The sequence below is a fragment of the Lagenorhynchus albirostris genome, chromosome X, assembly GCF_949774975.1.
Source record: "Lagenorhynchus albirostris chromosome X, mLagAlb1.1, whole genome shotgun sequence".
In the NCBI taxonomy this organism is placed as follows: Eukaryota; Metazoa; Chordata; class Mammalia; order Artiodactyla; family Delphinidae; genus Lagenorhynchus; species Lagenorhynchus albirostris.
The window spans coordinates 76,570,710-76,598,362 of record NC_083116.1 but is presented as its reverse complement, the minus strand read 5'-3'; the positions used below and the strand labels follow the sequence as shown (position 1 = coordinate 76,598,362).

Sequence of the window (27,653 nt, the reverse complement as noted above, 5' to 3'; positions counted from 1 at the left end):
GTATGTGTAACTGAATCACTTTGCTGTACACCTGAAATTAAAACAACATTGTAAATCAACTATACTCCACATAAGATAAAAATTAAATTTAAAAAAAAGAAAGAAAACTCATCTGACCTGGTTCCTTCTGCTGGGGCCACATTTGTCCAACACTTGTCTTTTCATCACTTACTACATGTGACATGGTTATAGTGGACTCTCTGCCTTTAATAATGCTTTTTCTCCACTTCTTATAAACCTACATGCCCCACATACCAGGATTTCCCACACTTTGCAACTAGTCACTTATCTGATTTTAAGTTGTCCTTCAAGGCTTAATATCAGGTTAGTGGTAGTGAGAGGGTAAAAATCACTGTTAAATTGGTGTTCAGGATAATGATCCCTCTTTTAGTACCAATACATACACTTAGTTGTCATACATTTGGCAATACACTGCTTCTACTAAGTGATCTTGCCTCATTAGCTGAAGAAGTTTTGATTCTGAAACATCTTCACTCCTTCAGTTATTCTGGCTGTATGACCCCCAAGAACCTCCATGTTGCTCTTATACTCATAAAATCAATCATTTTTATAGCCAAACTGAGTTTTATTATGGTTTTATCATTAACTAGTTGTGTGACCATAAGAAAGACACTTTGCCTCTCTGGGCCTCATTTTCCTTCCGTTTAAGATGAGGGAGAATATTTATGGATCTTCAAACTATGAAATTCTACATATAGTTTTAAGTCTTCATTCTAATATGAATTAACCCTGAAAGACCTTTATTTTCTCTCAACCTTCACTGCATTTGAAATTGATGCCAAGTGCTTCAGTACTAACTTTTTTTTTTTTTTTTTTTTTGTGGTACGCGGGCCTCTCACTGTTGTGGCCTCTCCCGCTGCAGAGCACAGGCTCTGGACGCGCAGGCCCAGCGGCCATGGCTCACGGGTCCAGCCGCTCCGCAGCATGTGCAACCCTCCCGGACCGGGGCACGAACCTGCGTCTGCTGCATTGGCAGGCGGACTCCCAACCACTGCGCCACCAGGGAAACCCTAGTACTAACTTTTGTCCTAGTTGTTTGGTGTGTGTGATGAGAATGGAGCAGCTGTCTTATATCTCTGAACTTTTTTCAGCACAATATAGTGATTAAGAACTTAGTTTTACAGTCAGATGATCAAGGCTCACAATCTCATCTTGACCACTTATTCTATTGCTTAGGCAAATTATTTAAACTCCTTGTGACTCAGTGTACTCACCTGTAAAGTGGAGTTATGCTTGTCTCTATCTCCTAATGTTGTTGCGAGGAATGGATAAGGTGTTTAAATAAGTGCTTGACACTTCATCACCATACTTTTTTATATATGTATAAATTTATTTATTTATTTATTTATTTTTGGCTGCATTGGGTCTTCGTAGCTGAGCATGGCCTTTCTCTAGTTGCGGTGAGAGGAGGCTACTCTTCACTGTGGTGAGTGGGCTTCTCACTGCAGTAGCTTTTCTTGTTGTGGAGCATGAGGTCTAGGCACACGGGCTTCAGTAGTTGTGGCACGTGGGCTCAATAGTTGTGGCTCACAGGCTGTAGAGTGCAGGCTCAGTAGTTGTGGCACATGGACTTAGTTGCCCCGCAGCACGTGGGATCTTCCTGGACCAGGGCTCAAACCCATGTCCTCTGCGTTGGCAAGCATATTCTTAACCACTGCACCACCAGGGAAGTCCCCATACTTTGTTTTAATATTCATAACATCCTTGAATGATAGGTGTTTTTACCTCCCATTTCACAAATGAGAACCGGAGACTCAGAGAAATTAAATTTCCCAGGGTTAAACAACCATTAAGTGGTGGAACCTGGCTTGGAACTTAAGTTGGCCTGACTGCAAAGCCTGTGGTCTTCCCTCTTTTAATTGTTTATCAAGAGACAAACTGACAACTACTCATGTTTTTTCTCTACAATGCCGTAACAAGGTTATTTTTAGTACGTTCTGATAATGGCTTTTTTCTAGTTCTTGTTATCAAAAACTACCAATGTGGGGTGGTGGATGAAGACAAAAATGTTGCAACACATTTAAGTAAATAAAGAATGTTGCCTGCCATTCCAGTAAACAACAAATGTTGCCCACCATCAAGCTATGAGCCACTACAACTGCCACCCCCACCTCCCTGCCAGTGTGCCCTAAGGGGAATTCAGGAAGGAGAAAAAGAGGATAATGGCCCTAGATAATTAAGATACATATCCAAGGAATAATTTCAATGAGCCCAGACTCTTACATCTTCTCATACATCGAAAAGCACTAAAATCATTAACTTGTTTTTGTTATTAGCAGTAATCTTTTGATGTTTCACTACATTTTTTTTCAGCAAAACCACTTATATATCCTGGCTACTCTCTTACCTCTTTGGAAGAGTTCCTCGGAGCTATCTAAGAGGCTGTCTCCTGGGCTATAGTCCTCAGTACGTTGCCCAAATAAAACATAACTCACAACTTTTAGGTTGTGTGCTTTTGTTCAGTCCATATGGATGAGGACCTAGAAGATAAAAGCAAGATGAAAAGACAGATATATACTTGTTACCAGTTCTTTTATCTATATGCTGTCAGTTAAGTAGCTGCAAAGTTTATTTTCTATTACCTTGACTCATATGTTGGACAGAGGGGTAGAGGGATAGCCAGAAGGAGGCCTTCAAGGGGAACAGCAGTTCAGAGCTTAGGGAAGCACCAGACATGAAGAGCAGAAGGAATTTATTAATCTCTTTCCTCTAACATCTGGTGAGATTATTTTGAAACCATTTCAATTCTTGTATTTGAAAAGTACTTAAACTCCACTCTTCACCCCCCACAGCACCCCCAGCTCTTTCTAGGTATTGCAGGACCTCCCAGTAGTTGCTAACTTACAAGGGAGGGTTCCAGGTTCAGTAACCAAAAGCTCTATTGCTGTATATGAGATTACACTTTCATGTTTATGTTACTTTAATGGATTTTTCCCCATCTTCTGACATGAATTAGAAGCATTCCTTTAATCCTACCTCAATTCTGCCAAGTACAACCTGCTGATTGCTCCAATATATAAAGGTATAATCTTTAATCCACTGACTCTGTCAGGCAACTGGTTGGAGGAGCAAACACTCCTTTTTGGTTGCTGCATATGCTTCCTGGAGCTAATTATAGTACCATCTCCTCATATCCAGGTCTTCTCCTCAAAATTTGGTGATATTCTAGCCTCCACCTCCCTGGGTATTTCAAGTGACAAAAACAGTGAGGAAGAAAGGAAGGAAGGAAGGAAGGAAAGAAGGAAGGAAGGAAGGAAGGGAAAGAAACAAATAAAGAAGGAAGGAAGGAATGAGAGGAAAGAAAGGAGGGAGGGAGGAAGGAAGGAAGGGAGGAGAGGAAAGAAAGGAGGAAGGAAGGAAGGAATGAAGGGAGGAAGGAAAGGAGGAAGGAAGGAGGGAGGGAAGGAGGGAGGGAGGGAGGAAGGGAGAAATAGAAAGAAAGATACAAAGAAAGAAAGAAAGAAAAAGAAAGAAAGAAGGAAAGACAGAAAGGAAAATGAAGAGGAAAGATAAAGAAACATTGTAGCCCCTCTATTTTCTCTAGTCAAGTGTGTAAGTGTTTATGAACTATCTTATGTATCTTCCACCACCTTACCAGGAGCCATGGAAGAAAAGAAAGACATGGCATGTTCCTGCCTGTCCATCTAGTTGGGAGTACAAGATTTAGACACAAAATAATTATTGAACTATACAAGCCAGCACATGACAAAGTGACAACTTATATGTCAGAGATGCTAAATGCTGATTGAATTCAAAAAAGGGGAGATAAATATAGTTGGACAAAACTGCAAGGAAGAGTTAAAACTCAAAGAGGCAACAGGTAGACTGGATTACAGCATTTGGCCTAAAGTTTAAAAGTTAGACAGATGTGGGCTTGAATCTGAGCAGTAGGATCTCAGACGATTTCCCTTCTCTGAGTAGCCATTTCCTCATTTGTAAAATGCACGTGGTTTGGATGGGCTGATTTTCAGGGACTGGAAAGTCATTAGAAACATGAGCTTGGATCTTCAGTGAAAAGTTAGATTTTAAACTATAGATTTGTAATCTTTAATATAAAGTAGGCAGGGAAGGAAAATTAACATGTGTTTCTGCTAGGGGAAAGCATACATTACCTCACTGACATATAATGCTACTGCAAGATCCCACCAGCTCTAGTCTTCTGGCTGGGCAATTACATCAAGGTATACTGCTGGTCTGCCTGCAAGTTGGAAAATTTTGCCTTTGGAGATGTTTTCACTGGTTATGCCTAGACTGTTTTTTATCCATTCTATTTTTTCCACCTGTCTCTCCATCTCCAATCCTTTATCCCTTGATGTCTTGTACTCTTTAGAGAGAAATAATCTCAGTTTCTTTCACTTCTAAAGACAATCTTTTTTATTATCTTTAAGATTCTAAATTTTCTTTTAGTTTTAAAAGTTGGGGCTCTGCAAGGGAGAGAAGTGTCCACATAATGGCCCTTCATGCACTTGAAAGCAGTTACTAAGTTTCCTCTTCTTAACTGGCTAAAGCACACTATGAATATGGCTCTGTGTTATCTTAGAATTGAGCTCCAAGTGAACTTCTTGTACAACTTTCTTTATTTGCCTTTATTACAAAGCATCACAACTCATTGCCCTCTGAGTTGCTGAGTCAATCCTTCTACACTTGTTAATTTTTCTTCAACTAGCTAACCTTTGAGCTTAAAATTATTTTACCTACAGTTCAGATTTCACAAATCTTTTACTCCAAAATCTATGTTTGTATGTCATCTCTAGCTCTAGCTTCCCTAACTCCAGGGAATAAAATGGGAGGTGATTGGTATACCAGTAGAGAGCTTTAATACTGGGCCACTCAGCATCTTGGAAATGGCCATCAGTCTCCTTACTCCACAAAGGATCAGGAAAATATATTTGCAATCATACACATCTTTGCCTAATGCTAAGTTACATTACCAAGACACACCTCCTTTGAAGACAAACATCTATTTCTTTTTAAAAGGCAAATGCTTAAAAAAGGTCAAATAGTATGGCATATAGAGAATCCAAATTGATTATATTTAGTTTGCTTAAAAATTTCAATTCAAAAGTACTTTCTAACTCTATAATACTTCAGCAGATTGTGAATTGGAAACAATTTCATTTACTTTAACAAGCTTTTGCTTCTCAGTACTTTTATCTTTCCAGAAAGGCAAAGAAAAGCTAGCCATGGGGGTCTCCACATTACAGCCTTTTGCTCACTTAAATGGCTTATTTCATTTGTATGAAATAAGCTTTTTAAGGATGGTGTACTGATGGCTAGTGCACTTGCTAACACTGATGGTGGGAAAAGTTTATATTTTCAGGTTAGCTTGGCAAATGGATGACAACACTGGAAACCTGTTAGGTGTGTTTTCATTTGTCTCAACTCTGGAAAGAGTAGCTATGTTGTGTTTCCCACCTCGCTGGATCACCTTGTTTCCAAAAGCACTATCAGATGGAAAGGGCAATGAGCAGTCAAAGGGATAAAAGATGACACTGTAAACCCTTTCCCACATCCACTAACAGGTTTTTTCTGGACATCTACTAAATACCTAGTTCTGCACAAGGCTACACAATATAGAGAAAGAAGAGAAAATAACCCCATATAGGGTGGCTGCTAGCCTATATAGTACCTTTGTGAAGATTAGAAAAAGGCATCTCTTCCTGACAAACACACCCTGTGAGCAGGTCTCGGTTTGTAAATAAGGAAAAATGTGCCTTGTTGAGTAGATGTAGACCTTGGCAAGGAGAGCACCCTCTAGATTTCAGCCCCAGCTGTCCTTCCTGGTAGGGTGACTTTGTGCAGTTTATACATCTATATGTTATGACCATGGAATACTGCCACAATCAGAGCACTGTGCATTCTCAGCCTTGCATGATTCACTACTGTCTTTGCAATAACCAAACTACAGGCAGTGAGAGTTCATTTTCTCAACAAATATTTAGGCATCTCTATTATAAGCCAGTCAGACATTGTTCTAAGTGTTGTGGATACACCAGTGAGCAAAACAAAACAAAGAAAATACCTGCATTTGCAGATTTTGCAGGATTTGGCTAGGATGAGGAGAGCAGAGAATGACATTCAAGAGAACATGGAAGCTTAGGGAATTGAAATTTGGTGGGCTCCTGCTATTTCCAAACACTTTCTATGGGGCAGCCCATAGATAAGGAAACAGGTTCAAGGAGTTGGGCTCACTTATCCAAGTTCCCACAGTAAAATAGGGATTGGATCCAGGGTTGAACCTTGATCCAGTTGCCAGGCAAGCCCATAGTGGCTCCTCCCATCCCACTTGGATGTCTTTCAAAGAAGCTTCACAGAACCTGCAATATCAAGAGGACAGTAAAGAGATAAATGTGCCCTACCACATGGCCTAAGGGGGTATCATTTTGAGTATGGACTAGGAGTAATCTGGTACTGACTGGGAAAAAACAACCTTTAACTTCTCTGAATTCTGAGTTCTTTGCATCTTGATGGCTCTATCACTTGGTGGTTTGTGGCAATATTCTAATTGAGAGATGCTTGTGATTAATATCAATACTGTACTAAAATATGCTTTTGATCTTTTTTTGGTTTAGCTTCACACCTTTAAATTAAACTAAAGAGCTAGGTCACCAAGATGGTGGAGTAGGAGGACATGGAGTTCATCTCTTTCCACAAATGCATCAATAATACATCTACAGATGGAACAATTCCCACAGAGCACTGGCTGAATACTAGCAGAAGACCTTGGACACCAAAAAGGACAAGAGAGATCCCTGCATAACTGGGTAAAATGAGAGAAAGAAGGGAAAAAGAAGAGGAGAGGAAGCGGGATGGGATCTGTGTCCTGGGGGGAAGCTGAAACAGAGGAGAGGTTCCTGCATCCAGGAAGTCCCATCGCCAATGGGGCAATCAGTTGGGACAGAAAGAGAGCATCTGAGGCTGTCAGAGGAGGGTGAAATGGTCAGCCTGTGGCAGAAAGGACAGAGTGAGACCTACACAGATTATCCGTGCTATAGCCCTGCATGCTCCAGACTGGGACATGTGTCTGTTGGTGCACACAAGGACAGAGACCATGTGCGAACCGGGAGGAGGACTGCTGTTGGCTGCAAGGAGACAGCCTGAGGGGATGCGAGGGAAGAAATCTGCAACTGGGAATGCTTGAGGAGGAAACCAAGACTGCCATAGAAGCATGGTGCCACTGTTGAGTGATGTGTAAGGGGTGGAGCTGTCATTGTAGCCTCTGTCTCCACTCACTGACCCCCCGCCCTGCCAGGTACTAAGAAAAGCCCCCAACAGGGCTGAACTTCTCACGCTGGCCACAAGGTGCTAGGGCCAGAACTCTTACCCCCACAGCTGCTGCCTTTCCCATGCACCCATCACTGCCAGGGTCCCCGTAATCCAGGCAGACATGCCACCTCCATTCCTTGTCCTCATTGGGACAGACCCGAGTGCTCCAGGGCAGCCTCGGGAGCAGACTCCTGTGGGAAATGGGCTAAAACCACAGCTGAGCCCCAGGGGGTGGTGCGACTAAGGAAGAGGAACAAAAATATTTCTGGGCAGCTGCACAAGCCACAGGTTAAATCCCCACAATTTGCTTGGTAAACCCTGCGTCTATGGAATATCTGAATGGACAATGAGTGTTCCCACAAATGAAACCGGTCTAGCTATAGCAGCTGTGGACTTTGGGGAACAGTACATGCAGCAGTGGGCCAGGTCAGAGTCTGAACTGCCCCCACAGTGGCCACAGAGGGTCCAGAGACATACCTAGAGGTTTTGGAGGGGCTCCTGGAGAGGTGGAGGTTGGCTGTGACTCAGGGTGGGGGCAAGGACACTGACAGCTGAGACCCCAGGAATTATAATTATTACTACTTTTTAATGTTTTGTTCTGCTGATTTTTATTACTATTTGTTTTTATTTTTTACTTTTATGTAGTTTAAATTTTTAATATATTTTTAATTTTTTTATATTTCTATTTCTATATTACTTTTGTGTTGTTCTGTGTTTTTTCCTTCTTTCTTTGCTTTGTTCTATATTTAACAAATTTTTTTTGGAGTATAGTTGCTGTACAATATTGTGTTACTTTCTACTGTATAGCAAAGTGAATCAGCTACATATAAACATATATCCCCTATTTTTTTGGATTCCCTTCCCATTTAGGTCGGTACACAGCACTGAGTAGAGTTACCTAAACTAGAGAGTAGCATCTCATTAGTTATCTATTTTATACATAATATCAATAGTGTATATATGTCAATCACAATCTCCCAATTCATCCCACTTCTTTGTTCTATTTTGTTTTTTATCTTTTTTTCCTTTCTTCTATTTGTTCTTAACTTTAAAAAATCTTTTTGTGAGCTTGTTTTGCTTTTTTGCTTTTTCCTTCAGTTTAAATTCTGCTTTTGTTTTGTTTTTTATTTTTGTTAGTTTTGTTTTTAATTCTTTGATATCATTTTGGTGTTCTTCTGTTTGTCTGGTTGTTCTCTTGTTTTTTGTTTTCTCTGTTTTTATGTTTGTTTCTTTTGTATGTGTGTGTATGTTTGTTGTTGCTTTTGTTTGTTTGTTTGGTTTTGATTTTACTATTTGTCAGGGATTTTGTTTGTTTGTTTTTAATTGTTGTTGCTGATGTTTGTTTGATTTTGTCTTTGCTATTTTTTAAAAAATTTTATTTATTTTTGGCTACTTTGGGTCTTCGTTGCTGCGCATTGGCTTTCTCTAGTTGTGGCGAACAGGGGCTAAACTTTGTTGTGGTGTGTGGGCTTCTCATTGTGGTGGCTTCTCTTGCTGTGGAGCATGGGCTCTAGGCATGCAGGCTTCAGGAGTTGCAGCACAGGGGCTCAGTAGTTGTGGCTCACGTGCTCTAGAGTGCAGGCTCAGTAGTTGTGGTGCATGGGCTTAGTTGCTCCATGGCATGTGGGATCTTCCTGGACAAGGGATTGAACCCATGTCTCCTGCATTGGCAGGCATATTCTTAACCACTGTGCCACTAGGGAAGTCCTTTGCTATTGGTCATGGGTTTTATTTTGTCTGTTTTGACTCATTTTCTTCCCGCTCTTTTTGTTTTTCTTTTTTCTTTTCTTTTTCTTTTCCCCCTTTTTGCCTAGCTGTGTGGCTTGCACGTTCTTGGTGCCCAGACCAGGGGTTGGGCCTGAGCCTCTGGGTGGAAGTGCTGAGCCCAGGAAACTAGAATACCAGAGAATTCCCAGCCTGAGGGAACATTAAATGGTGAGAGCTCTCCTGGAGGTCTCCATCTCAACTCTGAGACCAGGCTCCACCCAACTATCTGAAGGCTCCAGTGCTGAATCAATGCCCCATGCCAAACAACAAACAAGACAGGAACACAAAACCACCCATCAGCAGACAGGCTGACTAAAGTTGTACTAAGCCCACAGACACCCCAAAAACACATGACGTGACACACCTGTGCCCATCAGGGGGATAAGATCCTGCTCCACCCACAAAAACACAGGCACCATTCCCCACCACCAGGAAGCCTACACAAACCACTGGATCAACCTCACCCATGGGGGGCAAACATCAGAAGAAAGAGGAACTATGACCCTGCAGCCTTCAGAAAGTAGACCTCAAACACAGTAAGTTAGACAAAATGAGAAGACAGAGAAATATGTTGCAGACAAAGGAGCAAGATAAAAACCCACAAGATCAAATAAATGAAGAGGAAATAGGCAATCTACCTGAAAAACAATTCAGGGTAATGATAGTAAACATGATCCAAAATCTTGGAAATAGAGGGGAGAAAATACAGGAAATATTTAACAAGGACTTAGAAGAACTAAAGAACAAACAGTGATGAACAACATAATAACTGAAATTAAAAATACACTAGAGGGCTTCCCTGGTGGTGCAGTGGTTGAGAGTCCGCCTGCTGATGCAGGGAACATGGGTTCGTGCCTCAGTCTGGGAGGATCCCACATGCCACGGAGCAGCTGGGCCCGTGAGCCATGGCTGCTGAGCCTGCGCGTCCAGACCCTGTGCTCTGCAACAGGAGAGGCCACAACAGTGAGAGGCCCGCGTACCACACACACACACACAAATATACTAGAATGAATCAATAGCAGAATAAACGGCAGAGGAATGGATAAGTGAACTGGAAGACAGAATGGTGAAAATAACTGCTGCAGGGCAGAATAAAGAAACAAAGAATGAAAAGAATTGGCGACAGTCTCAGAGACTTCTGAGACAACATTAAATGCATGAATATTCAAATTACAGGGTGTCCTAGAAGAATAAGAGAATGAGAAGGTATACGAGAAAATATTTGAAGACATTATAGTTTAAAACTTCCCTAATATGGGAAAGGAAATAGCCACCCAAGTCCAGGAAGTGCAGAGAGTCCCATACAGGATAAACCCAAGAAGAAACAAGACAAAACGTATATTAATCAAACTAACAAAAATTAAATACAAAGAAAAAATATTAAAAGCAGCAAGGGAAAAGCAACAAATAACATACAAGGGAATCCCATAAGGTTATTAGCTGATTTTTCAGCAGAAATTCTGCAGGCCAGAAGGGAGTGGCAGAATATATTTAAAGTGATGAAAGGGAAATCCAACAAGCAAGATTACTCTACAGAACAAGGCTCTCCTTCAGATTTGACAGAGAAATCAAGAGCTTTACAGACAAGCAAAAGCTAAGAGAATTTAGTACCACAAGACCAGCTTTGCAACAAATGCTAAAAGAACTTCTCTGACAGGAAACACAATAGAAGAAAAACCTACAAAAACAAACCCAAAACAATTAAGAAAATGGTAATAGGAATGTACATATCAATAATTACCTTAAATTTAAATGGATTAAATGCTCCAACCAAAAGACACAGACTGGCTGAATGGATACAAAAACAGCACATACATATAGGTTGTCTACAAGATACCTACTTCAGATCTAGGGACACATACAGACTGAAAGTGAGGAGATGGGAAAAGATATTCCATGCAGATGGAAATCAGAAGAAAGCTGGAGTAGCAATACTCATGACAGAAAATATAGACTTTAAAATAAAGACACTCACAAGAGACGAGGAAAGACATTACATAATGATCAAGAGATCAACAAAAGAAGAAAATATAACAATTGTAAATATTTATGCACCCAACATCAAAGAACCTCAATACATAAGGCAAACACTAACAGCCATAAAAGGGAAAATGAACAGTAACACAATAAAAGTGGAGGACTTTAAAATGAACTTACACCAATGGACAGATCATCCAGACAGAAAATTAATAAGGAAACACAAGGTTTAAATGACACATTAGATCAGATAGATCTAATTGATTTTATAGGACATTCCATCTGAAAGCAGTAGAATACAATTTCTTCTCAAGTGCACACGGCACATTCTCCAGGATAGATCACACCTAGAGTCACAAATGAAGCCTTGGTAAATTGAAGAAAATTGAAATCATATCAAGTATCTTTTCTGACCACAATGCTATGAGATTAGAAATGAACTACAGGAAAAAAACTGTAAAAAACACAAACACATGGAAGCTAAACAATGTGCTACTAAATAATCAAGATATCACTGAAGAAATCAAAGAGGAAAACAAAAAATACCTAGGAACAAATGACACCGAAAACACAATGAAGCAGAACCTATGGGATACAGCAAAAGCAGTTCTAAGAAGGAAGTTTATAGCAATACAATCCTACCTCAAGAAACAAGAAAAATCTCAAATAAAAAAATCTAACTTTACCCTGAAGTAACTAAAGAAAGAGGAAAGAAAACCCAAAGTTAGCAGAAGGAAAGAAATCATAAATATCAGAGCAGAAATAAATGAAATAGAAGCAAAAAAATAGTAAAGATCAATAAAACTAAAAGCTGGTTCTTTGAGAAAATAAACAATATTGAAAAACCTTTAGCAAGACTTATCAAGAAGTAAATGGAGAGGACTCAAATCAATAAAATTAGAAATGAAAAAGGAGAAGTTACAACTGTTGAAGAAATACAATGTATAAGAAATTACCAGAAACAACTATATGCCAATAAAATGGACAAACTGGAAGAAAGGGACAAATTCTTAGAAAGGTACAACTTTGCAAGACTGAACCAGGAAGAAATAGAAAATATGAACAGACCAATCACAGGTAATGAAATTGAAACTGTGATTAAAAATCTTCCAACAAACAAAAGTCTAGGACCAGGTGAATTCTATTAAACATTTAGAGAAGAGCAAACACCTATCCTTCTCAAACTCTTCCAAAATATTACAGAGGGAGGAACACTCCCAAAGTTATTCTATGAGGCCACCATCACCCTGATATCAAAACCAGACATAGATATCACACAAAAAAGAAAATAACAGGCCAATATCATTGATGAACATAGATGCAAAAATCCTCAACAGAATACTAGCAAACTGAATCCGACAACACATTAAAAGCATCATACTTTATGATCAAGTGTGATTTATCCCAGGGATGCAAGGATTCTTCAATATACACAAATCAATCAATGTAACACACTATATTAACAAATTGAAGAATAAAAATCATATGATCTTCTCAATAGATGCAAAAAAGTTTTTGACCAAATTTAACACCTATTTGTGATAAAAACTCTCCAGAAAGTGGGCAATGAGGGAACCTACCTCAACATAATAAAGGCCATATATGGCAAACTCATGGGAAACCTTATTCTCAATGGCTAAAAACTGAAAGCATTTACTCAAAAATCAGAAACAAGACAAGGATGCCCACTCTCACTACTATTATTCAACATAGTATTAGAAGTCTTAGCCATGGCAATCAGAGAAGAAAAAGAAATAAAAGGAATCCAAATTGGAAAAGAAGAAGTAAAACTGTTACTGTTTGCAGATGGCATGATACTATACATAGAGAATCCTAAAGATGCTACCAGGAAACCACTAGAGCTAATCAAAGAGTTTGGTAAAGTTGCAGGATACAAAATTAATGCACAGAAATCTCTTGCATTCCAATACACTAATGATGAAAAATCTGAACGAGAAGTTAAGGAAACACTCCCATTTACCATGGCAACAAAAAGAATAAAATACCTAAGAATAAACTTACCTAAGGAGACAAAAGACCTGTAAGCAGAAAACTATAAGACAATAATGAAAGATATCAAAGATGACACAAATAGATGGAGAGGTATACCATGTTCTTGGATTGGAAGAAACAATATTGTGAAAATGACTTTACTTCCCAAAGTAATCTACAGATTCAATGCATTCCCTATCAAATTAACAATGGTATTTTTTCACAGAACTAGAAGGAAAAAAATTACAGTTTGTATGGAAAGAAAAAAGACCTCAAATAACCAAATCAATCTTCAGAAAAACTGTGGAGCTGGAGGAATCAGACTCCCTGACTGCAGATTATACTACAAAGCTACCATAATCTAGACAGTATGGTACTGGCACAAAAACAGAAATATAGATCAATGGAACAGGTTAGAAAGCCCAGAGATAAGCCCATGTACATATGATCATCTTATTTTTGATAACGGAAGCAAGAATATACAATGGAGAATAGATAGTCTCTTCAATAAGTGGTGCTGGGAAAACTGGACAGCTACATGCACAAATGAAATTAGAACACTTTCTAACACCATACACAAAAATAAACTGAAAATGGATTAAAGACCTAAATGTAAGGCCAGACACTATTGAACTCTTAGAGGAAACATAGGCAGAACACTCTTTGACACAAATCACAGCAAGATATTTTTTTGACCCACCTCCTATAGTAATGAGAATAAAAATAAAAATAAGCAAATGGACCTTAATTAAACTTAAAATCTTTTGCACAGCAAAGGAAACCACAAAAAAGACAACCCTCAGAATGGCAGAAAATATTTGCAAATGGAGCAACTGACAAAAGTTTAATCTCCAATATATACAAACAGCTCATGCAGCTCAATATCAAAAAAGCAAACAACCCAATCAAAAAACAGGTGGAAGACCTACATAGACATTTCTCCAAAGAAGGCATATAGATGGCCAACAAACACATGAAAAGATGCTCAGCATCTCTAATCATTAGAGAAATTCAAATCAAAACTTCAATGAGATATCGCCTAACACCAGTCAGAGTGGCCATCATCAAAAAAATCTACAAACAATAAATGCTAGAGAGCATGTGGTGAAAAGGAAACCCTCTTGCCCTTTTTGTGGGAATGTAAATTGATTCAACCACTATGGAGAACAGTATGGAGGTTCCTTAAAAATATAAAAATAGAACTACCATATGACCCAGCAATCCCACTACTGAGCACACATCCAGAGAAAACCATAATTCAAAAGACACATGCACCCCAGTGTTCATAGCCTCACTATTTACAATAGGCAGGATATGGAAGCAACCTAAGTGTCCATCAACAGATGAATGGATAAAGAAGATGTATATATATCTAATGGAATATTACTCAGTCATTAAAAGGAACAAATTGGGTCATTTGTAGAGACGTGGATGGACCTATAGACTGTCATACAGAGTGAAGTAATTCAGAAAAAGAAATACAGCATATTAACACAGATATGTGGAATCTGAAAAAAATTGGTATAGATCTTATTTACAAAGCAGAAATAGAGACATAGACATAGAGAATAAACGTATGGATACCAAGGGGGAAAGGGAGGGTGGGATGAATTGGGTGTTTGGGATTGACATATTGATACTATGATACTATTGATACTATTGACTATTGATACTATGTATAAAATAGATAAGTAATGAGAACCTACTGTATAGCACAGATAACTCTACTCAATGCTCTGAGGTGACCTAAATGGGAAGGAAATGGAAAAAAGGGGATATATATATATATATATATATATGTATTGCTGATTCATTTTTCCGTCCAGCAGAAACTAACACAATATTGTAAAACAACTGTACTCCAATAAAATTTTTAAAAATACAATACTATTTTATATTAATACAATTAAAATATTTAGGAAAAAAAACAAGGAAACAAAACTAAAGATCTACCATTACCTTATAGTAGCCCAGTAATTGGCTAGTTCAGTAAACAGGACTATGAGCTAATAGTGTACTTTTGAAACCAATGTTTTATGCAAAAATACTTTGATACATTTTTCTGTTAATTTTAGAAATATTTTGACACATCTTAATGTACGTCTTGAGAATGTCTTCTAAGACTGAAAGACCACTTTTTATCTAGCCAAAGCCTTCCTTTGTGTGGTTTTCTAATGGACAGTCAGCCTGTCAGTTTGACTCAAGCTATCAATGCCCCTACGATTCAATGCCCCTACAATTTGTTCCAGGAGGGGAAAAAAAAAAAAAGACGCTTTGCAGTTAATCATTTATACCAGGTTTAGAATTTTCCTCAGCTGATAGTTATACCTGATTCTTTAAAATTCCTTTCAAATATCTGCAGTTTAGAGGCCCATGGAACACCATCACTTTTGGTCAGATAGGCCTTCTAGACTGGAGTGATATTTTTTCAGCTTACTCAAAATTAGACGGTGAAAGACAAATACCATATGATTTCACTAATATGTGGAATATTAAAAATGCAAACAAACAAAAAGAATATAAATAAACAAACCAAAATAAACAAAAGCAAACATGTATATACAGAGAACGGAGTAGTAATTACCAGAGGGGAGGTGGGGGAAGGGTGAAATGGGTAAAGGAGGTCAACTGCATAGTGACAGATGGAAACTAACTTTTGGTGGTGAGCACTCTGTAGTGTATACAGAAGTTCAAATATAATGTCATACACATAAATCTTATATAATATTATAAACCAATGTTACCTCAATAAAATTCAAGTGCAGGATTTCTGGTTAGATATCCTGCAATACAGCCTTACTCTGAATGTGTCCTGTGGGCTAGGAAGGCTCTGGCTAGACAACCTCTGGGATGGTCTTCTTTCTTATGTTTCCTACTCTTCTCATCTAAAACTTAAAACTTCAAGCCTGGCCAAGGCCTTGGAGATGATTTAAGTTCAAACAGAGGAATTGAGATAGAAGAAGGAAAAAGACTTGTTCAAGGTCACACGTGAGGTAAAATAGATGCTTAATATTCTTTTTTCTATGAACCTCTTTGGCAGTGTGATGAAACCTATGAACCCCTTTGATAAATAATGTTTTTAAATGCATAAAATGAAAAAAAATTATGATTGCATATTGAAACAGTTATCAAAATATTTGTAAACCAAATATGTGATATATGTATTTCTTCTTTAATGCATACATAACAAGATTTAGCATCAAGTCCTGTAACTACCTTCATTTTGGCATAATGATGAGCTTAAATGTTATTTAGAGATATCTGGAATAATTAATATGATGTGAAACTATATGTGATTTCTATTGGTGACAAAGTCTCAAGTAATGTAAATACTACTATGGTTTTTGCCTATTGTCATCATTGGATAAAATGCTAAATTTTAGTTAGAGGTTAGTAAAAATTAAGATTTAATTTTTCCCACCCACGTTCATAAACCCTCTGACTTCTACAAACCCTGTGGACAGCAGATTAAGAACTCCTGATTCAGAGGCAAAGCCTGTTTCCACGTCTGCAAATAGGAATAACATCATCCTCACAGAGCTATTATAATAATTAGGTGAGACAGCATATAGAAATACATTTAGTACGGAACCTGTCTTCCATTAGAATTCTGATGAGGAATGTTATTAGTCATCAATAGCAATCCTATACCATGCTCTTTATATAGTGTACTTTCAATACACTATTCTGACCTTCTCCTCCACTTCCTTATTTATGTCACTTATTTCAATTCTTTCCTTTCACTCCATTTACCAATCTCATTAATTTTCTTTTTTTTTCCACGTCTTTATTGGAGTATAATTGCTTTACAATGGTGTGTCAGTTTCTGCTTCATAACAAAGTGAATCAGTTATACATATACATATATCCCCATATCTCTTGCCACTTGCATCTCCCTCCCTCCCACCTTCCCTATCCCACCTCTCTAGGTGGTCACAAAGCACCAAGCTGATCTCCCTGTGCTATGCAGCTGCTTCCCACTAGCTATCTGTTTTACATTTGGTAGTGTATATATGTCCATACCACTCTCTCACTTTGTCCCAGCTTACCCTTCCTCCTCCCCATTTCCTCACGTCCATTCTCTAGTGAGCCTGTGTCTTTATTCCCGTCTTGTCCCTAGGTTCTTCATGACCTTTTTTTTTTTAGATTCCATATGTATGTGTTAGCATATTTTCTCTTTCTTTCTCACATACTCTCTCCTTGAATTTCCCCTACCTTTTTTTCCTTCTCGTCTCCCTCCCTTTTCCCAAAACTCTTTTTAGGTGCTCCACCTCTACATCTCCTCTGAGAGACAAATAAACCTCTGTGTTTAGGGTTTTGCAAAAGAAATTTCATTCCAGATTTCTTACTATGTGTTTCTTTTCTTTTCTCTCCCTCACCACCAGTCAAATTGAGCTATGAACATATAGCAACACATAAAAAAGCAGCCCCACTAACAGACCAGTTTGCTATGACATATACTACAGCTTGTCCAGCATAGTCAGTGCTCTGCCTCCCACCTAGATATTCATTCCTATGCTGGCCTTTAATGCATCTAGATTGCATAAGAGTTAAGATAAATAGCACCAGTCATGACTTAATTTTTTTGGGTAACAGTGGAAGGGATTGCTAGGACAATGCCAAAGGTGAGAAAGGGTCTTAGGAGCCATCTAATCCTTGAAAGCTCTCTCTAGAAGCCAATTTTGCAAATAGTCTAACTCTATAAAGTGTTTAAAGGGTATGGCTTGTGAGGAAAAACCCCTGACCCAGACAGCTAGAACTTCCTTCCATTCAGGATGAAACTAACCAATGACCACCTCTCCCCTCTGTTTCTCTCCAGCACTCTCTGTCTGTTGGCACAGGTGTTGTTAACAACCTCAGTAAAAATGGTGCAGACACTTAGGTAAAAGATTTCAATATCTATTTAATCTGAACACATGCATATCCTATGACTAAGAAATTACATTCTTACATATATACACAACAGAAATGCTTTTTTATATTCACCAAAAGATATGTAAAAGAATATTCATAGAAATAGCATTTGTAATAGTCCCAAACTAGAAACTATCCAAATGTCGATCATTTATATATCGATCATTTATATGTCGATCATTTATATGTCGATCATTTATATGAAACTATCCAAATGTCGATCATTTATATATCGATCATTTATATGTCGATCATTTATATGTCAATCACTTTATATATTTATATAAAGTTCAAAAATAAGCAAAACCATCCTATGATGTTAGAAGTTAGGAGAGTTGTTTCTGGTACTGACTGGGAGGATACATGAGAGGATTTCTGGGTTGCTGCTAATGTTCACTTTCTTGATTGGGGTCATGATTACAAGGTATTTCAGTTCATGACAATTTATTGAACTATATATTTATCATTTGTGAACTTCTATGCACATTACACCCTCAATGAAGAGTTTACTATAAAAGAAAGACACTCAGTAGAACTTCCAACTGAAAAGCAGGAGGAAAGGTAAAAGTTCTAGATAAGGGACAGCAAACTATGGTTCACAGGCCAAATCAAGTCTATTTTTGTAAATAAAGTTTTACTAAAAGACAGCCATGCTTGTTCATTTGCATATTGTCTATGGCTGCTTTTGCACTACAGTAACAAAGTTGAGTAGTTTTGAGAGAAACTATATGGCACACAAAGTCTAACATATTTACTATTTGGACATTTATGAAAAAATGTTTTCCAATCCCTGCTTTAGATGATTTTTATCTTAAATCCAGACTCTTTCGACAAGTCAAGCCTCCATCATATGTCATTTCAATCACCTCCTAACTGATCTCCATTCTTCTATTCTTGCCCCTTCCTTTTTCTATATTATCAGTAAAGCAGCAGAGTGGATGGGAAACTCCTCTTTCTTGGTAGGATACAGTAAATCTCAATAGCCCAATGTTCCTGGTGCAAAGACTAGAAAAATCTGGATGCATTGAAAACATTCTACTATAAAGATATGATAGAGGTGTGGAAGGTATGGAAACAACAAAAACTGGATAAATTGGATTTCGAGAGAGAGGAAAGTATTTCACAGGTGGGACATTAATTGTGAGCCACTTCCCCTGGGGTTATTTACATATTACGGATATAAAATAAGTGTTAGTCTTGGCTTACACAGAGGGGCTCTCCTGGGGGAAGGAGAAACAATTGAAACATTTGGTGGTCATATGGGAGTAGCTTGGAAGAGTAGAAACTTGTAGTGCCCCAACGGCAAAGACAATTTTCTCCAACAGATATTTGCTGAAACTAGGTGGTGCACATGGAAAGTGAGGGAAGTAGGGCAGAGGACTTCTAAAGTAAGTGTGGAATCTAGTTGTACTAGTAGAAGGGAAATTGCTTCAAACACAAAGCTGGTCTCTGTCTTCCAGTTACCATATTTTTCCAGAAATAGATCCACACAAACACGGTCAATTGAATTTTTTTTAAACATCTTTAGTGGAGTATTTGTTTTACATTGCTGTGTTAGTTTCTGCTGTATAACAAAGTGAATCAGTTATAGGTATACCTATATCCCCATATCACCTCCCTCTTGCACCTTCTTCCCGCCCTCCCTATCCCAACCCTCTAGGTGGTCACAAAGCACCGAGTGGATCTCCCTATGCTAGGCAGCTGATTCTCCCTAGCTATCAAATTTACATTCGGTAGTGTATACATGTCAATGCCGCTCACTCACTTCTCCCCAGCTTATCCTTCCCTCTATCCGTGTCCTCAAGTCCATCCTCAATGTCTGCATCTTTATTCCGGTTCTGCCATTAGGTTCTAAAGAAACTATATATTTTTTAAAATTCTATATATATGTGTTAGCATATGGTATTTGTTTTTCCCTTTCTGACTTACCTCACTCAGTATGACAGACTTTGTTCCATCCACCTCAATACAAATAACTCAATTTCGATTCCATTTATGGTGGAGTAATATTCCATTGTATATATGTGCCACATCTTCTTTATCCATTTATCTCTCAATAGACACTTAGGTTGCTTCCATGTCCTGGCTATTGTAAATAGTGCTGCAATGAACATTACGGTACATGACTCTTTTTGAATTATGGTTTTCTCAGGGTATATGCCCAGTAGTGGGATTGATGGCTTGTATGGTAGTTCTATTTTTAGTGTTTTAAGGAACCTCCATACTGTTCTCCATAGTGGCTGTATCAATTTACATTCCCACCAACAGTGCAAGAGGATTCCCTTTTCTCCACAACCTCTCCAGCATTTATAGTTTGTAGGTTTTTGGAGGATGGCCATTCTGACCAGTGTGACATGATACCTCATTGTAGTTATGATTTGCATTTCTCTAATGATTAGCGATGTTGAGCACCCTTTCATGTGTTTGTTGGCAATCTGTATATATTCTTTGGAGAAATGTGTATTTAATGGGTCTTCTGTCCAGTTTTGGATTGGGTTGTTTGTTTTCTTGATACTGAGTTGCATGAGCTGCTTTTATATTTTGGAGATTAATACTTTTTCAGTTGCTTCATTTGTAAATATTTTCTCCCATTCTGAAGGTTGTCTTTTCGTCTAATTTGTGGTTTCCTTTGCTGCACAAAAGCTTTTAAGTTTCATTAGGTCCCATTTGTTTATTTTTGTATTTATTTTGATTTCTCTAGGAGCCGGGTCAAAAAGGATCTTGCTCTGATTTATGTCATAGAGTGTTCTGCCAATGTTTTCCTCTAAGAGTTTTATACTGTCTGGCCTTACATTTAGGTCTTTAATCCATTTTGAGTTTATTTTTGTGTATGGTGTTAGGGAGTGTTCTAATTTCATTCTTTTACACGTAGCTGTCCAGTTTTCTCAGCAACACTTTTTTTAAAAATAATTAATTTATATATTTTTTGGCTGTGTTGGGTCTTCATTTCTGTGCGAGGGCTTTCTCTAGTTGTGGCGAGCGGGGCCCACTCTTCATTGTGGTGTGCAGGCCTCTCACTGTCGTGGCCTCTCTTGTTGCAGAGCACAGGCTCCAGACGCGTAGGCTCAGTAGTTGTGGCTCACAGGCCCAGTTGCTCCATGGCATGTGGGATCTTCCCAGACCAGGGCTCAAACCTGTGTCCCCTGCATTGGCAGACAGATTCTCAACCACTGTGCCACCAGGGAAGCCCACAGCACCACTTATTGAAGAGGCTGTCTTTTATCCATTGTATGTCCGTGCCTTCTTTATCAAAGACAAGGTGACCGTATGTGTGTGGGTCTATCTCTGGGCTTTCTATCCAGTTCCATTGATGTATATTTCTGTTTTTGTGGCAGTACCATACTCTTTTCATGACTGTAGCTTTGTAGTATAGTCTGAAGTCCAGGAGCCTGATTTATCTAGCTCTGTTTTACTTTCACAAGATTGCTTTGTTTATTCAGGGTCTTTTGTGTTTCCATACAAATTGTGAAATTTTTACTTCTACTTCTGTGAAAAATGCCATTGGTAGTTTAATAGGGATTACATTGAATCTGTAGATTGCTTTGGGTAGTAGAGTCATTTTCACAATGTTCATTCTTCCCATTCAAGAACATGGTATATTTCTCCATTTGTTTGTATCATCTGTAATTTCTTTCATCAGTGTCTTATAGTTTTCTGCATACAGGTCTTCTGGCTCTTTAGGTAGGTTTACTCCTAGGTATTTTATTCATTTTTTTGCAGTGCTAAAAAGAGAGTGGTTCCTTAATTTCTCTTTCAGATTTTTCATCATTTTTGTATAGGAATGCAAGAGATTTATGTGCATTAATTTTGTATCCTGCTACTTTACCAAATTAATAGATTAACACTAGTGGGTTTCTGGTAGAGTCTTTAGGATTCTCTATGTATAGTACCATGTCAACTGCAAAGAGTGACATCTTTACTTCTTCTCTCCCGATTTGGATTCCTTTTATTTCTTTTTTGTCTCTGAATGCTGTAGCTAAAACTTCCAAAACTATGTTGAATAATAGCGGTGAGAGTGGGCCACCTTGTCTTATTCCTGAAATTAGTGGAAATTGTTTCAGTTTTTCACCATTGAGAATGACGTTGGCTGTGAGTTTGTCATATATGGCCTTTATTATGTTGAGATAAGTTCCCTCTATGCCTACTTTCTGGAGAGTTTCTATCATAAATCGGTCTTGAATTTTGTTGAAAGCTTTATATGAATCTAAGATTATCATTTATTTTTTATCCTTCAATTTTTTATATGGGGAATCACTTTTATTGATTTGCGTATATTGAAGGATCCTTGCATTCCTTGTATAACCCCACTTGATCATGGTGTATGATCCTTTCAATGTGCTGTTGGATTCTGTTTGCTAGTGTTTAGGTGAGGATATTTTCATCTATGTTCATCAGTGATATTGGCCTGTAGTTTTCTTTCTTTGTGACATCTTTTTCTTGTTTTGGTATCAGGGTGATGGTGACCTCTTAGAATGAGTTTGGGAGTGTTCCTCCCTCTGCTATATCTTGGAAGAGTTTGAGAAGGATAGGTGTTAACTCTTCTCTAAATATTTGATAGAATTGCCTGTGAATTCATCCTGTCCCTGGCTTTTGTTTGTTGGAAGATTTTTAATCACAGTTTCAATTTCAGTGCTTGTGATTGGTCTGTTCATATTTTCTATTTCTTCCTGGTTCAGTCTCAGCATGTTGTGCATTTCTAAGAATTTATCCATTTCTTCCAGGTTGTCCATTTTATGGGCATATAGTTGCTTGTAGTAATCTGTCATGATCCTTTGTATTTCTTCAGTGCCAGTTGTTACTTCTCCTTTTTCATTTCTAATTCTATTGATTTGAGTCTTCTAGCTTTTTTTCTTGATGAGTCTGACTTATCAGTTTCGTTTATCTTTTCAAAGAACCATCTTTTCGTTTTATTGATCTTTGCTATTGTTTCCTTCATTCCTTTTTCATTTATTTCTGATCTGATCTTTATGATTTCTTTCCTTCAGCTAACTTTGGGATTTTTTTGTTCTTCTTTCCCTAATTGCTTTAGGTGTAAGGTTAGGTTGTTAGTTGAGATGTTTCTTGTTTCTTGAGGTAGGATTGTATTGCTGTATACTTCCCTCTTAGAACGGCTTTGGCTGCATCCCAACGGTTTTGGATCATTGTGTTTTCTTTGTCATTTGTTTCTAGATATTTTTTGATTTCCTCTTTGATTTCTTCAGTGATCTCTTGGTTATTATGCAGTATATTGTTTAACCTCCTTATGTTTGTATTTTTTACATTTTTTTTCCTGTAATTGATATCTAGTCTCATAGCACTGTTGTTGGAAAAGATACCTGATACAATTTCAACTTGCTTAAATTAACCAAGGCTTGATTTGTTACCCAAAATATTATCTATCCTGGAGAATGTTCCATGAGCAGGTAAGAAGAAAGTGTATTCTGATGTTTTTGGATGCATGGTCCTGTAAATATAAATTAAGTCCATCTTGTTTAATGTGTCATTTAAAGCTTTTGTTTTTTATTTACTTTTATTTTGGATGATATGTCCTTTGCTGAAAGTGGGGTGTTTAAGTCCCCTACCCTGATCATGTTAATGTCAATTTCCCCTTTTATGGCTGTTAGCATTTGCCTTATGTATTGAGGTCCTCCTATGTTGAATGCATAAATATTTACAATTGTTATATCTTCTTGGATTGATCCCTTGATCATTATGTAGTGTCCTTCTTTGTCTCTTGTAATAGTTTTTGTTTAAAAGTCTATTTTGTCTGATATGAGAATTGCTACTCCAGCTTTCTTTTGATTTCCATTTGCATGGAATATCTTTTTCCATCCCCTCACTTTCAGTCTCTATGTGTCCATAGGTCTGAAGTGGGTCTCTTGTAGGCAGCATATATACAGGTCTTGTTTTTGTATCCACTCAGCCAGTCTATGTCTTTTTTTTGGAGTATTTAATCTATTTACATTTAAGGTAATTATTGATATGTAAGTTCCTACTTTCATTTTCTTAATTGTTTTGGGTTTGTTATTGTAGGTTTTTTCCTTTTCTTGTGTTTCCTGCCTAGAGTAATTCCTTTAGCATTTGTTGTAAAGCTGCTTTGGTGGTGCTGAATTCTCTTAGCTTTTGCTTGTCTGTAAAAGTTTTAAATTCTCTTTTGAATCTGAATGAGATCCTTGCTGGGTAGACTAATCTTGGTTGTAGGTTTTTCCCTTTCATCCCTTTAAATATGCCCTGCCAGTTCCTTCTAGCTTGCAGAGTTTCTGCTGAAAGGTCAGCTGCTAACCTTATGGGGATTCCCTTGTATGTTATGTGTTGCTTTTCCCTTGCTGCTTTTAATATTTTTTGTTTGTATTTATTTTTTGATAGTTTGATTAATATGTGTCTTGGAGTGTTTCTCCTTGGATTTATCCTGTATGGGACTCTCTGTGCTTCCTGGACTTGAAATCATTTCCTTTCCCATTAGGGAAGTTTTCATCTATAATCTCTTCAAATATATTCTCAGTCCCTTTCCTTTTCTCTTCTTCTTCTGGGACCCCTATAAGTCGAATGTTGGTGCATTCAGTGTTGTCCCAGAGGTCTCTGAGAGTGTCCTCAATTTTTTTTGTTCTTTTTTCTTTATTCTTCTCTGTGGTTCTTATTTCCAATATTTTATCTTCCAGGTCACTTATCTGTTCTTCTGCCTCCATTATTCTGCTAATGATTCCTTCTAGAGAATTTTAAAATTCATTTATTGTGTTGTTCATCGTTTATTTGCTCCTTATTTCTTCTAGGTCCTTGTTAAACATTTCTCGTGTTGTCTCCATTCTATTTCCAAGATTTGCATCATATTTACTCTTATTACTCTGAATTATGTTTCAGGTAGACTACCTATTTCCTCTTCATTTGTTTGGTCTATTGGGTTTTTACCTTGCTCTGTCACCTGCTGCATATTTCTCTGTATTCTCATATTGCTTAACTTACTGTGTTTGGGGTCTCCTTTTCGCAAGCTGCAGGTTTGTAGTTCCTGTTTTTTTCTTTTTCTTTTTCTTTGTCTGCTCCCAGTGGGTAATGTTGGTTCAGTGGGTTGTGTAGGCTTCCTGGTGGAGGTGACTGGTGCCTGTGTTCTGTTGGATGAGGCTGGATCCTGTGTTTTTTGTGGGCAGGACCAAGTCTGGTGGTGTGTTTTGGGGTGTCTGTGAAGTTATTATGACTTTAGGCAGCCTCTCTGCTAATGGGTGGGGTTGTGTTCCTCTCTTGCTAGTTGTTTGGCATGGCATGTCCAGCACTGGAGGTTGCTGGTCTTTGAGTAGACCTCAGTCTTAGTGTTGAGACAGAGATCTCTGAGAGAGCTCTTGCTGATTGATATGATGTGGGGTTGGGAAATCTCTGGTGGTCTAATATCCTGAACTCGGCTCTCCCACCTCAGAGGCTCAAGCCTGGCACCCAGCTGGAGCACGAAAACCCTGTCAGCCACAAGGGTCGGTAGAAATGGAAAAAAAAAGAAAGAAAGAAAAGAAAAGAAAGTTATTAAAATTAAAAAATTAAAAAATATAATTAAAATAAAAATTAAAAAGGTAATAACAATATAAAAAATGAAGAGAAAAGCCAAACCAATTAACACATTGTCCAATGATAAGAAGCACTAAAAATTAAACTAAGATAAACATATAAACCAGAAAGTAGTCAGTTGCATACAGGAAACCCCAAGTCTACCTTTGCTCCCAAGTCTACCACGTCAATTTTGTGATGATTTGTTGTCTATTCATGTATTCCATAGATGCAGTGTACATCAAGTTGTTTGTGGAGATTTAATATTCTGTTCCTGAGGCTACATGGAGAATTTCCCTTTCTCTTCTTTGTTCATACAGTTCTTGGTGTTCGACTTTGAATTTGGTCCTGCCTCTGCATGTAGGTTGCCCTCTGGCATCTGTTCTTCCCCCAGACAGGAGGGGGTTAAAGGAGTGGCTGACTAGGGGGCTCTGGCTCACTCAGGCCAGGGCAAGGGAGGGGTTTGGAATGTGGCGTGAGCTTATGGTGGCAGACACCGGTGTAACATTGCAACAGCTTGAGACATGCAGGGTGTTCTCCTCTGGACAGATTCCTGGAGTCTTCCTCTCAAGCGTTCAGAAGCACTACTAAAAGACGTAGGGTTGGCGGGATGCTGGGGCAGCTTGGAAAAGGGAAGAGGAAATCCATCAATTGATTTTTGACAATGTGCCAATGTAATTCAATAGAGGAAAGAGTGTTTGTATCTATTGTGATAGGTCAGTTTGTGCTGGACCCTGTAGTTAAATATTTTAAATATAGTCCCTGATTACCACATCTATTTTGTGTGCTCTCCTAATGCCAAACATTAGAGCCCTCAAGGAAAAGAGGGAAGATTCAGAGAAACTAATTTACTCTATAAATATCAGATATTTCAAGGGTCCTAGTCCCTGGTAGATGAATGTATATTTATCAAGAAGTCCTACATAGTGGGAAGTGACCTTTTAATAATTGTGTTAGTGGTTTACTGTGGATAGCTTTCTCATACATTGCACCCAAATCCCTTCCTGTATCCTGCCTCCTCTGTTAGCTCATCCAGATACTGGAGAAAATGAAAGTAACAAAGTTTTCTCCCCTGGGTATAAGAATGGGTGGGGAAAAGGGGGTTCTAAATAGAAATGGATCTGATTAATAGCAGCACTGGAGAAGTCAGAGATAAGAATAGCTTCTCTCTCCCACCCCAACCTATATCCCACAGTCCTGCTCCCCACTCCCAAGATAGGAGAGGTTGAGGAAACGTGATCTGTATGCCCTGGAGAATACTTAGTAGTGGAGAGAATATCTCATCCATAAACTTCTCTCAGCTGGTGGCAGCTCACTGGCAAGCTAATGCATGATAAGCTGAAACAAAACTATTTATTTTCAGCTTCCCATAATATTTAAGGGGCTGTGTGAAAATTTCCTACATAGCACCCCTAGCATATGTTAATATCTGGCAAGCAGAGAGAGATACTTTATTACAAGAAAGAGCATGGGGAGGGAAGGGACAATAATTTGCATTCCCTAGTTAGAGAAAAATGTTAGCTGAGGACCACAGAATTAACACAAAGTCTTTAAAATATGTTTTAATTAGAGAACCAAGTCAGGGAAACTCATTTAGACTGAGGATTAAATGACTGATGGCCTAGCTTTCCTGAAGAGGAGCTTGAAAGAGAAAGACCAGAAGAAATGGGTAGATACTCTCTTGAAGAGGGAAAGAAACTGGGAGTAGGAAAAGCTTGCTTCCTTGAGCCACATGCCTCTCTGACTAAAGGTGAAAGCTGCTCTTAGGCCAAAAACTTTGTTTTCTTATTCCCCAAGCTGAAATAGCCTAGCTCAGTATATAGTATATTAAAAAGTAGGTGGTAGAGATAGCAAGGAAAGGAAAATAGGGAGAAGACAGCAGCCTGTGGGAGATAGATGAGAGATTTGAATATAGAAGACTTAAGAGAGAGGTGACAGAGAAGAGAAATAGCTCTTGGTGAGAACTTCTGAAAATTTGTGGATTGAGCAAATAGATAACTTGCTGAGACAGTTTTATTTCATTTTAAAATTTTTATTTCTGTGAAAGAATAATGCAATCTTGAAGTCTCCAGATTTCCCCAAGGAGAATAATTTCCACAATACAGAGAGTGAATGCATTGCTCCTCACTTTCTGCACAGGACATAGGCTGACTCATAAGACAACTAATCTATGGGATAGTCAGGCATTTTATAATGGGACTTTTACTGTG

At 38.2% G+C, this 27,653-nt stretch overlaps 1 protein-coding gene and 1 long non-coding RNA gene across 2 annotated transcripts in view; both read right to left on the bottom strand.

Annotated features, from left to right (window-relative positions):
- Positions 1–1,381: 1,381 nt before the first annotated feature.
- LOC132513268 (uncharacterized) lies at positions 1,382–21,511 on the bottom strand. Its single transcript, XR_009538427.1, has 3 exons — positions 19,867–21,511; positions 2,369–2,501; positions 1,382–1,648 (listed from the first exon to the last, which is right to left on the bottom strand). It is a non-coding gene; the product is annotated as an uncharacterized LOC132513268 (long non-coding RNA).
- A 3,757-nt stretch (positions 21,512–25,268) lies between these two features.
- The window catches only part of EDA2R (ectodysplasin A2 receptor), a 91,082-nt gene continuing 88,697 nt past the window's right edge, over positions 25,269–27,653 (bottom strand). Inside the window, exon 7 of the mRNA XM_060137444.1 lies at positions 25,269–25,358. The gene's annotated coding sequence lies outside the window, so the exon portion shown is untranslated. The remainder of the gene's footprint in view (positions 25,359–27,653) is intronic.